Source organism: Nomascus leucogenys, chromosome 18, assembly GCF_006542625.1.
Source record: "Nomascus leucogenys isolate Asia chromosome 18, Asia_NLE_v1, whole genome shotgun sequence".
In the NCBI taxonomy this organism is placed as follows: Eukaryota; Metazoa; Chordata; class Mammalia; order Primates; family Hylobatidae; genus Nomascus; species Nomascus leucogenys.
Genome location: NC_044398.1, coordinates 84,786,092 through 84,799,417, shown reverse-complemented (window position 1 = coordinate 84,799,417; position 13,326 = coordinate 84,786,092).

Sequence of the window (13,326 nt, the reverse complement as noted above, 5' to 3'; positions counted from 1 at the left end):
TGCATTTATTCCCATAGTGTCTATAGTTGCTTTCAAGGCAAAGTGGAGTAGTTGCAACAGAAACTTTATGTCCCACAAAGCCTCAAATATTTACAATCTGACTATTTACAGAAAAGGTTTGCCAACCTCTGTTCTAAATATTTATCTACAATGCTGATTCCATCCTTAGGATAAATATATAGAAAGAGAATCAAGGCCGTGAGTGGTGGCTCATACCTACAATCCCAGCACTTTGAGAGGCCCAAGTGGGCAGATCGCTTGAGCCCAGGATCCTGGGCAACATGGCTAAACCCCATCTCTCCAAAAAAAAAAAAAAAAAAAATTACAAAAATTAGCTGGCATGCACCTGTAGTCCCAGCTACTTGGAAGGCCAAGGTGATAGTATTGCTTGAGCCTGGGATATGGAGGTTGCAGTCAGCCTAGATTGTGCCACTGCTCTCCAGCCTGGGCAACAGAGCCAAGCTCTGTCTCAAAAAAAAAAAAAAAATAGAACCAGCCAGGTACAGTGGTGCACACCATAGTCCCAGCTATCCTGGAGGCCGAGGAAGAAAGATCTCTTGAGCCCAGGAGTGTAAATTCAGCCTGGGCAACATAGCAAGACCCCTATCTCTTAAAAATAAATAAATTAATTAAAAATTTAAAAGTAAGACCAGGTGCAGTGGCTCATGCCTATAATCCCAGCACTTTGGGAGGCCAAGGCAGGAGGATCACTTAAGGCCAGGAGCCTGAGGCCAGCCTGAGCAACATAGTGAGACCCTGTCTCCACACACACACAGAAATATATATATATATATATATATATATATATATATATATAATTATTTTAAGATAACAAAAGTTTAAAAATATTAAATTTTAAAAATTGAGACAGGGTCTTTCTGTGTCATCCAGGCTGGAGTACAATAGTGCAAACATGGCTCACTGCAGCCTTGACCTCCTGGGTTCAAATGATCCACCTGCCTCAGCTTCCTAAGTAGCTGGGATCACAGGCAAATGCCACCACGTTGGGCTAATTAAAAAAAAAAATTTGTAGAGACAGGGTACCACCATGCTGCCCACAATGGTCTTGAACTCCTGGGCTCAAGTAATCCTCCCACCTTGGCCTCCCAAAGTGCTGGGACTACAGGCATGAGCCACTGCACTTGGCCTTAATTTTTTTTAAAGAGAGAATCAAGTCAAATTACTTTTCAGAAAGTTGATTTCAAACAACATTGCCACCAGCAGTTTGTTTAAAGGTTTCATTTCCCAGGCCTTCCACCTTGGCCAGCCTTGGATGACATTATGCAAATAGAAATTGAGGTATTCCACTGTTTTAGGGGCCTCTGGGGATACAGCAATGACCAAAATACACAAGTCATTGCCCTCATGGGGCTTGTAATCTATGAAAGGGGTGAGGAGATACAATAAACTGCTTGCCAAGTAAATATGTCATTTGTCAGATGGCAATTGGTGCTATGAAGAAAATCAAAGTGGTTGATTTTCTACCCAAGAAGGTGGAGTGGGGTGCTAGTTTACATAAGGAGTTCACCATCTGTCACTGATGTGATGACATTTGAGCAGAGAACTGAAGGAAGAGCATCCCAGGTGGAGGATAAAGCAAATACAGTGAACATGGTATTTTCAGAATTCAACAGGGAAAATCATTATTTTTAGCTCCATAGTAGAGTGGTGCTGGGGAGTATTGAGATAACTTCATCCAGCAGGTAAGTCCAAAGATATTTCTGTTTGACTCTGAAGCCCCTTGTACTTGCAGCTGATTTGCTTCGAGATTAGGGTTTGCTAAAGCTAACACTAAAATTAGCTTTCGTTTCCTAAATAAACAGCAGCTGGCAGTACATTTGGGGGTGGAGAGCAGCCCGAATGAGCAGGGTAACAAGAAAAGAAATTGAGGCTTTCACATTTGCTAAGGAAGGAGAGGTGCATATCAGTAACTGAGTCAGGTGACATGTCCAAGCCTCCCTGGGTGATGGTGTCTTCTGAAATCATAACATGTTAAAATCCTCACTGTCATCAGAAATATTTTCCTTTCCCTCCTTCTCCTTCATTCAATCACCAAATCCTGTAATATCTCCCTCAGAATGAGCACATGAGGCTTGGCACAGCGACTCATGCTTGTAATCCCAGCACTTTGGGAGGCCAAGGCAGGCATTAGGGCCAGGAGTTCCAGACCAGCCTGGGCAACATGGTGAAACAACATCTCTATAAAAAAAATATATATATATACAAAAATTAGCTTAGCTGGTCATGGTGGCACACACCTGTAGTCTCAGCTGCTTGGGAGGCTGAGGTGGGAGGATCACCTGAGCGTGGGGAGGTTGAAACTGCAGTGAGCCATGATTGCACCACTGCATTCCAGCCTGGGCAACAGAGCAAGACTCTGATTTAAAAAAAAAAATTGCTGGGCATGGTGGTGTACACCTGTAGTCCCAGCTACTCAGGAGACTGAGATGGGAGTCTCACTTGAGCCCAGGAGTTTGAGGCTATGGTGAGTTATGATTGTGCCACTGCACTCCAGCCTGGGTGACAGAGCAAGACCCTGTCTCAAAAATAAAATAAAATGCCAACATGATCATGTCACACTCTTGTATTAATAATGTCTGTTTGTTCCCAGCTAAAACTCTCATCTTTGGCTTAAATAGATACTCACAACCTTAGGTCCTTTTCCATCCTTCATTCCTGCCACATCTGCCCCAGATGTGCTGTGCTCCTGCCACACTCACTTCAAATGTAACTGTGGTGGCCAGCATCCAAGATGACCATCAGGGATTATCAGCTGGCAATGATGCCCCTGTCTGGTCCCTTTCCAGGTTGGATGGAGCTGAGCGATCTGCAGGATATTGGAAAAGTGGCAACATATGGCTTCCAAGCATAGATCATTAATGATGTTGTGTCTTTTCCTTGCTCTCTCTTGGCCTGCTCTCTTGGGGAAGTCAGCCATCCTGTTGTGAGGATGCTGAGGCAACCCTGTGAGAATATCAGTGTGGCGAGAAACTGAGGCCCCCAGCCAACAGCCATGCGAGTGAGCTGCCTTGGAAGCCTAACTCCACACGTCTGTCCACATGACTACTTCTGGAAGCCTGACTCCACGTGTCCACGTCTGATCCATCTCCTTCAGCACTAGGCTGTTGGCCAATGCCCCTGTTTGTGTCTTGCTATTTCACTTGGACTAAGACTAGGATTCAGGGGGCAAAAATCACCAATTATGGTGAATTCAGGTTCTAGTTGATGCAGCTCCCATCAGCAAGGGCTTTTGCCTTTTTTAATGAAAATACCCACCTGGCATGGTGGCTCACACCTGCACTTTGGGAGGCCGAGGCAGGTGTATCGCTTGAGCCCAGGAGTTCAAAACCAGCCTGGGAACATGGTGAAACCCTGTCTCTACAAAAAACAAACATTAGCCAGGCATGATGGTGCACACTTGTAGTCCCAGGTACTAAGGAGGCTGAGGTGGCAGGATTGCTTGAGGCCAGGAGGTGGAGGCTGCCGGGGGCCATGAGCATGCCACTGCACTCCAGCCTGGGAGACTGAGCAAGACCGTGTCTTAAAAAAAAAAAAAAAAAAAAAAAAAGAAAGAAAGAAAAGGAAAAAAAGAAATACCCAAAGCCTGAGCTGACCCGGTGATTCTGCCACCCCTGCAATCCTGATTGAATAATGCAACCCAAATTGGTCATAAATTATTTTCATGTAATTTGAAATCATCCACCACAAGGAGAACAAACACAAAAATTGCATAATCTCACAGTTTTCTGATAAGAACAGAGGATTTACCAGCGGCAGTGAGGGCTTGGTGCTTGCCCTTGAAAGTGGAGTTCTCATCTGGAATTTCTATAATAGACCCGGAGTCAACAGCCAGGTTCATGCCTGAGGGAGCTCAAGGACCTCACACTGGCTGCTCTGTGAAATGACCACCCCTGGCTTTTGGGAGGTTTAGAGATGACTTGAGCTCTTCATAACTAAAAACATCCATGGCATTTAAGCCTCACCCAATCTCTCAACTTTGTCATTCCCTGGGGATTTAGGGTGCACCACTGGCTGGAGAACCAGCTGGCTAAAAAGAGAAGCAGTGTACGTGAGACTGTACATGAGCCAGGGCACCTGAGACAGGGAATCTGAGACAGTACTCTCTGTACTTCTGTATCCTCCTCTACAAAATGATTCTAATAATAGCATCTACCTCTGTAGAAGAAAAAATTATTCAATGACACATGTTTAAAGTACGGTAAGGCAGACTATTCAGGACCATCGTGATAGGTATAGGGAACATAGTAATGAAATTTTGCAATGGGAGAGAGATTGGGCTCAGTCTTCAATGGCTGGCCGGCTAAGTGGCTGACTGGGAGGCTGGGTGAGGGGTAGGCTGGGAGGCTGGCCGAGTGGCTGTCTTGGAGGCTTGCCAGCAGGCTGGCTGGCCCGCTGAGAGGCTGGCGGGCTGGCTGAGAGGCTGGTCAAGAGGCTAGCAGGCAGTCTTCCTGGCTGGGTGAGAGGCTGGCTGGCTGAGAGTCTGGCTGAGAGGCTGGCTGAGACGTCGGCTGGCTCCGTCTGGATTGGATGAGGACACTTTGGAGGAGGGAGCAGGAATAAGGAAGATACCCTTACCACCTGCTGTCCCCCAGAGCTGGGAGCACCTGGCACTGAGGGTGGGAGGGGACAGTGACCGGGCAGAGCCTATAGCACCTGGCTCCCTCCGTGCCTCAGATGCCAGGAGCACCTTCCCTATGAGCGCTCCCCATGGCCCTACCATGGTGGACTGCTGGCTGCCAGCTGGGGCTGCCAGCAGGAGTGCACTGTCACTGGACTCACTCATGACCGCACCCTGTCTGCAGAGGCCACTGGGGACCCTCTCCCACTGCCACCATAGCCGCCTCCCAGGCCTTCCCTCACAAAGCTGGGATTCCAGGTTCTGGCGCTGACATCACAGGGGACAGGGAGAGGGCGCCAAGGCCACACTTCCTATGCCAGCAGCCTGCTGGACCTCATGAGGGGCCAAGTGCAGGGACCGGGGAGGGGCTGCAGAGCCTGGAAGATCCAGCAAGGCTCCATCCAGCAGCAGCGACAAGGGACGACCTCCCAGATGTTTCACTCAACTTAAAAACTAACAATAGAATGGGTGCACGGGGGGCCCAGTCCCCACCAGTACCTGGCATACCCATGTCACAAACACATACATGGACCCCCTGCATCTAAAATCGTGTCAAATCTGATAAAGAAATAAATGACAAAAATAACGGTTGGGCACAGTGGCTCATGTGTGTAATCTCAGCATTTTTGGAGGCTGAGGCTGGAGGATAGCTTGAGCCCAGAAGTTCGAGACCAGCCTGGCCAATATAGTGAGATCCCCCCATCTCTAAAATAAAAACAAAACAAAACAACAACAACAAAAGCCCCAAGACTCCAAATAAGTGTATCTAGTAAGTTACCATTTGGGAACAAAAAGGAAAACAAAAAATAGATTTGTACATGTTTGTAAATGCCGAAGCTATCTCCCTAGAGGGCACAAGAAACTGGTTACCTGTGGTAGCTCTGGGTGGGGAGCTAGAGGGTTGAGTGAAGGGAAAACTGTAACTACATGCAGTGCTCGTCTTTTACATTTTGCACTATATCCTCTTTTCATCTCTACCTCTGTCTATGTGCAGCTTAAAAACATAAAAGTAATTTCCAGTGACCAGCCTGGGCAACATGGTGAAACCTCGCCTCTAAAAGAAAAAAAAGAAAGAAAAGAAAAAAAGAAAAATAATTGCTAAATATAAATAAAATAGGCCAGGCGTGGTGGCTCACGCCTGTAATCCCAGCACTTTGGGAGGCCGAGACGTGTGAATCATGAGGTAAGGAGATTGAGACCATCCTGGTTAACATGGTGAAACCCCGTCTCTACTAAAAATACAAAAAAATTAGCCGGGCGTGGTGGCGGGCACCTGTAGTCCCAGCTACCCAGGAGGCTGAGGTGGAAGAATGGTGTGAACCCAGGAGACGGAGCTTGCAGTGAGCCAAGATCATGCCACCGCACTCCAGCCTGGACGACAGAGAGAGACTCTATCTCAAGAAAAAATAAAAATATAAATAAATAAATAAAATAGTGGCTAAACAAATGGGGAATATGGAGAGAAATCTCCTGTGCAGATTTTGAAATCATTTATGTAGATACTTCAAGGACGGAGAGCTTAACTCCCTACTCCTTAAGTGTGGGTTGCCCGTAGTGACATCCTTCCGAAGAGTGCAGTATGGTGGAAGAGGGTGGGGGTGGGCTTTACAGTAGATAATACCTGAAAAACGCTGTCTCAGACAGATGATCAAAGTTAACATCAACCACTTTAAGCCATGTGGATCGTATGTAGTGTGCACTCTTTATACGATGTGATGAGAAGGGCACTTCCGTGGTCATAAGAAAAATATCAGACAAATTCATTTGAGGGGTATTCTACAGAATATCTGATTAGTACTCCTCAAAACTGTCAAGGTCATTTAAAAAAAAAAAAGGAGGCTGGACACAAGGTGGCTCATAAAGCCTGTAATTCCAGGGCTTTAGGAGTCCAAGGGGGGATAATGGCTTGAGCCCAGGAGCTGGAGACTAGCCTGGGCAACATAGTGAGACACTGTCTCTACACAAAAATTTTTCAAATAGCTGAATGTGGTGATGCACGGCTGTAGTGTGTGCTACTCAGATCCTGGAACACATTAAAAACTATGGAAATCTGAATAAAGTAGGCACTTCAGTTAATAGTCATGTATCAATTTTGGTTCATTAATTGTGAGAAATGTACCATATTGATGTAGGATGTTAATAGTAGGGGAAACTGGGTGTGGGCCACATGAAAACTTTCTATCTTATCCTCAAAGGTTTTCTGTAGATCTAAAACTGTTCTAAAACAGAAAATTATGTGTGTGGGTAAGTAATTTCCTGGCTCAAAATAAAAGCTATTTTTATTGTGGTTAAGGGTAGGGTCACTGGATGGGAACCTGGTTTCTGATTATTTCCTATGTGAGCTGGACCACATGCCACAACCTTTCTGAGCCTGTTTTCTCATCCATAAAATGGGGATATAAGACTAGAGCTTAGGTCCCAGGGCTGTGGCAAGAACAACTGCCTAGAGGCAGCCTATATTTCCATTGATAGGAGATGGGTTAAATAGATTTTGACACATCTGTGCAGCAATTACATACCTCTATATGTAGATACATAGAAAATTATATTTATAGAAGGTATATTATTATTATTATTATTATTATTATTTTTTTTTGAGATGGAGTCTTGCTCTGTCGCCCAGGCTGGAGTGCAGTGGCATGATCTTGGCTCACTGCAAGCTCCGCCTACAGGGTTCACGCCATTCTCCTGCCTCAGCCTCCTGAGTAGCTGGGACTACAGGCACCCGCCACCATGCCTGGCTAATTTTTTGTATTTTTAGTAGAGATGGGGTTTCACCATGTTAGCCAGGATGGTCTGGATCTCGTGACCTCGTGATCCGCCCGCCTCGGCCTCCCAAAGTGCTGGGATTACAGGTGTGAGCCACTGCACCCAGCCTATAGAAGGTATATTATTAAGTGAAAAAGCAAGGTGGAAGCTAGACATAGTGGCTCATGCCTATAACCCCAGAATTTTGGGAGGCTGAGGCAGGAGGTTCATTTGAGTCCAGGAGTTTAAGACCAGCCTGGGTAACATAACAAGACACCCATCTCTACAAAAAATAAAAAAGTAAAAATTAGCCAGTTGTGGTGGCCCATGCTTGCAGTCCTGGCTACTCAGGAGTCTAAGGAAGGAGGATTGCTAAGCCCAGGAGTTCAAGGTTACAGTGAGCCATGCTCAAGACACTGCACTCCAGCATGGGTGACAGAGTGAGACACTGTCTCAAAAACAAAACAAAACAAAACACAAAACGAGATGCCAGGTAAGCCACCATTTGGGTTAAAAAACCAAGGATATATGTGTATCTGTTTGTAAATGCATCATACATCTCAGGACAAGGGCAGGGAAAATTTTACTGATTACTCCTTTTTTTTTAGTCCATAGACATATTACTAATACATGCCCCAATTTAAAAAAATGATCTTTAAGTCCGAGGCACAGAGGAAGTGTCAGGAAATCATGGCTATTTCTATTGTGAGACAATTCCTCCCTTTTCCCTTCCTTATTGGAGGCCACCTCCCAGCCCCCAGTCCCAGCCTGCAGATCTGGAAAGGGATGGGTGGAACCCAGTTGTTCCACATATGGAAGATGGAATGTGATGGAAGCAGGTGGTGACTGTGCAGTGACCCTAGAGAGAAGACCCAGCACTTCCTGCTGGCTGCACCTGGCACCTGGCACCTGGCCCTGACTTGGATCTCCATCCTGAGCCAGGGAGACCTCAGTTTTTTCTTCCAGGAGCAGAGGAATGAACCAGGATCTTGAAGGAGACTTCCTGCTCCCAGAACAGGAACAATTTTACAGGAATAGAAATTGGATAGTTCTTCAGGAAACAACAGTCTCTTAAATCTCCTGTTTGAAGGAATAGAAGACGACCATTTAGGAGGATGTCTTTGTTCTCAGGAGGTACCTAGAAAAGTAGCTGGGATTGAGGTAGGCTAAAAGATGTCTCCAGAAGATTTCAGACCCTAATCTAAAAAAAAAGTGTGAACATTACTATGTAGTGAAGAATTACTTTACTCACAGAGAGTCTATCCCTTTGCCTCCAGCTCCTGGGGGGTGATCTCTAACCCCTGAGATGGCCTGCATGACAGGACATCTTTATTTACCTGGAGCCTTGGGTGATGTCAGATAATTTAGCAATGTGATTTATGGTGGAGCTCTGTGAATTAGCCACAAATTTATGATAACTCGTTGCAGCAGTCACAAGAAACAAATACAGGAATGCAGTTTCAAAAAGTCTGTAATTAACTCTCATATGGCTCAGAGAGAAGTAGGAAGAAGTAAGTCTGGTAACACATGAACGATTAGTGAACTTACGTAAAAGGAATGTGGTTGTCTGTTGTACTTGTTCTTGCAAACTTTTGTTGGTTTGAAAATTTTCAAAATAAAAGATGGAGGAAGGAATAAAAATACTCATTTAAAACATTACAGTATAGGCCGGGTATGGTAGCTCATGCCTGTAATCAACATTTTGGGAGGCTGAGGCAAGAGGATCGCTTGAGACCAGGAGTTTGAGACTAGCCTGGCCAACATGGCAAAACCCTGTCTCTACTAAACATGCAAAAATTATCTGGGTGTGATGGCGCACAACTGTAATCCCAGCTACTCAGGAGGCTGAGGCAGGAGAATCTCTTGAACCCAGGAGGTGGAGGTTGCAGTGAGCTGTGATCACACTACTGCACTCCAGCCTGGGTGACAGAGTGAGACCCTGTCTCTAACAATAAGAAAAATAAAATAAAATGAAACAAAACAGCATGGAAAAGTCCAGCATCTTCAAATATTGCTGGACTATTACTGCCAAGCCCAATGTAGTCAGAAGGAGGATTTGAACATTTAAATGCATCCTTTGCTGATTGGACAGAATGTAACCTTTAAAAATTGTTTTCCTTCTTATACAAACAGCAGGGTTCCTTCTTTGTCACTGAAGAATAAGATGGCATGCTTCAGACCACAGCATCAATGCCCATGCCAGGTAGCTTCACTTTGTGGTTCCTGGGTGATAGAATTTGGCTCTCTGTTCCCATCCAAATCTCATGTTGAATTGTAATCCCCAGTGTTGGAAGTGGGGCCTGGTGGGAGGTGATTGGATCATGGGGGTGGTTTCTAATGGTTTATCATCATCCCTCTAGTGGTGTCTTGTGACAGAGTCCTCCTGAGATCTGCATGTTTAAAAGTGTGTAGCACTTCCCCTACGCCTCTCTCCTCCCCCTTCTCCTGCTAGGCAGATGTGCCTGCTTCCCCTTTGCCTTCTGCCATGATTGTAAGTTTCCTGAGGCCTCCCCAGCCATGCATCCTGTACAGCCTGTGGAACTGTGAGCCAATTAAACCTCTTTTCTTTATAAATTAGCCAGTCTTAGGTATGTCTTTATAGTAGTATGAGAACAGACGAATACACTGGGCTTGTTTCTTGTGCTCAAAGGCCAAGTGTCATGGATATTAATTACCAAGTCACATGCTGGTCATAAACTTACATGACGTGCTCCCTGGAAACTAAGCTAGAAACTCACCAAGGAGGCTTTGGTGGAGTGGGGGTGGAGGTCGGGGGATCAAAGGAACTGATGAGAGGCAGAGAGAATAGGAGACCTGGCTTCTTGCACTCTGCCCCCTATCACATTTCTGCTGGTGCTGAGGTTAATTGCGCCACCTCTGGGAGTGATTTACTCAGGCTGTGATCCTGGCCCCAGCTCTGACTACTTGGTAATTGGCAAATTATTTGACACCTTTGTGCCTAAGTTTCCTCATCTGTAAAGTAGATGTGATAATAAGTGCTGTCATTTTTAAAAAAATAAATAAAGATTGGGTCTTGCTATGTTGCCCAGGTTGGTCTCAAATTCCTGGGCTCAAGCAATCCTCCTGCCTTGGCCTCCCAAAGTGCTGGGATTATAGGCATAAGCCACCATGCCCAACTGAGTACTCTAATATTTACTGCTGCATAACAAATTTACCCAAAATATAGCAATCTAAAACAACAAATAAGAATTTATTGTCTCTCACAGCTTCTATAGGTCAGGAATTCAGGAGCAGCTTAGCTTGGAGTTTCTGGCTCAGAAACTCAGGGTCTCTTATGAGTTTGCAGTTAAGATGTTGCAGGAGCTACAGTCATCTGAAGGCTTGACTAGGGCTGGAGGACCTGCTTCCAAGGTGGCCCAGACACATGGCTGTTCCTCTGTTCCTCTACACGCGGGCATCTCCACAGGGCTAACTGTAGGTCCTTACAAAATGACAGCTGGCTTCTCCCAGAATGGGTAACTCAAGAGAGAGAAAGAGGAAGGAAGCAGTAGCAGTGTCTTTCATAACCTAGTCTTTGAAGTCACATGCCATCATTTCTCTATTTTCCTTTTTTTGAGACAAGGCCTCACTCTGTAGCCCAGGCTGGAGTGCAGTGATACAATCACAGCTCACTGTAGCCTCAACCTCCTGAAGGCTCAAGAGATCGTCCTGCCTTAGCCTCCTGAGTAGCTGGGATTACAGATGTGTGCCATTGCCACCATGCCAGTTAATTTTTAATATTTTGTAGAGGTGGGGTCTTACTATATTGCTCAGGCTGACATACCATTATTTCTGCAATATCTTATTGGTTGCACAGATTGGCCCTATTCACAGGGCATACACAAGAAGGTGAATGCCAGGAGGGGAGGATCACTGAGAGCCATTCTGAAGGCTGACTACCACAAGTATCTAACTCAAAGGGTTGCCGTGGGGATTAAAACGCATTAGTATATGGAAAGAATCCTAGACCAAAGCTTATATACAGTAAATGTTTATAAATGTTAGTTTTTGTTATTATTGGCCCGTAGGGTAGCAGTTTCACTACAGATACTGTCATTTTTAAGGTAATAATCTTTCTGTCTTCGTTTGTTTTTATCTGGTTACAGATTAAAATCAGCAATTTTCTTTTTCTTTTCTTTTTTTTGCCCATCTTCAATCTCAAAATCACCTACGGATTTTTGAGTTGAATGTTGTCTTTTAAAACAATTTTAACTGGTTTTGAACTTATGAAAATAATGCTTGTTCAAAAACTTGACAGAAATATGTATAACATGGCCAGGCACGGTGGCTCATGCTTGTAATCCCAACACTTTGGGATCACTTGAGGTAAGGAGTTTGAGACCCAACTGGGCAACAGGGCAAAACCTCATCTCTACTAAAAATACAAAAATTACCCGGGCATGGTGGCACGTGCCTGCAATCTCAGCTATTCGGGAGGCTGAGGCAGGAGAATCGCTTGAACACAGGAGGTGGAGGTTACAGTGAGCTAATATCGTGCCACTGTACTCTAGCCTGGGCAACAGAGCAAAACTCCATCTCAAAGAAAAGAAAAAAGAAATATGTATAACATATGCTTGTTTTCAATAACACAGAAACAAGCAGAATGAAAAGTAGCATCCCTCTTCATACCTCTCTCGTGCTTCTCTTCCCAGAGGTAACCACTTTTAAGTTTATATTCTTCTGACCATTTTGTCTTAAAAGACATGCTGTACTGGTATTAAATACATGGGATTATTGTGTTTATATGAGTCAGTGATTTAAGAATTGCTTGAACAGTTTATCTTGAAAATTATGCATGTTATAACAAGGCATTTAGATCACAGCCCCAAGCCCCACCTCACTCCTGCTGGCGTGACCATTGTGAAATATTTTTTTTTCTAGAGTGTAGGGGGATGTTTTCATATTTTTGGATATTATGTAAGATGGAATAATGGAATTGTGATACAGCTGGATCTACAAATAGGCTGGTTGACCTCATTTCACATCTACAATGCAATATTGGAGAAAGGGTGTGAGCTCTGAAGTGGAGACCGATCTGGATTTGAACATTGGTTCTGATGCTTCCTAATGAGATGAGTTTAGGCAAGTTTTTCTTTGTCTGTCTGTCTGTCTGTATCTCTCAGTTTCCATATTTGCAAAGCCACCTCATGGATATGTTAAGTGAGGTCATGCATGATGTCAGGTGTGAAGTTGACTCCTAGCCTGAGGTGCTTAGTCCAGGTTAGCTCCCTTCCGTGGTCCGGGTTAGCACCTTTACTTTGCACTAGGTTGGCTCCCTTTTCTTAGTGTTGGTTAGCACCGTTTCTTTGGTCTAGGTTAACACCCTTTTCCGCACCCCACTTCTGGAAAGACTGTGGGACTTCCCACAAGGGGGCGCAGGTACAAAGGGATTGCAGCCGGGAAGCAGACCACAGTCCCTGCCCGTGGAGGCTAAGAGGCCACCTTTGTATTCATCGCAAGCATCTCTGCTGCGTGCAAACACCATCCGCTCAAGCGACGGCACAATAAAATGATCTCAGTTATGAGTGCTCCAGGGGTTGGCCACAGCTCTGATCTCCCTCTGGGGAGCCTGTCTTCTAGTTGCTATGCAATTTTCAGTCCTTCTCTTCCCAAAGGCACTGAGTGAAATCCCTTTTGTGACCAGGAGCTTTAGTTTTTACCAACTTTAAAGTAGATGATGTCATACCTCCAGTGTTTTCTCTATCAGGTTAGCTGAAGAAATTTGGACAGAATCAAGGGCCACTCAAAAAATGCTTGCATGAACACAATGTAACATGCTTATGAAACCGACCCAACAGATCCATAGACAGACTTCTTTTTTTCTTTAAACATGGAAATTGACCCTTCTGGTTGTTTTGTTGTTGTTGTTTTTGTTTTGTTTTGTTTTTGTTTTGATGGAGTTTCATTCTGTTGCCCAGGCTGGAGTGTGGGGGCACAAT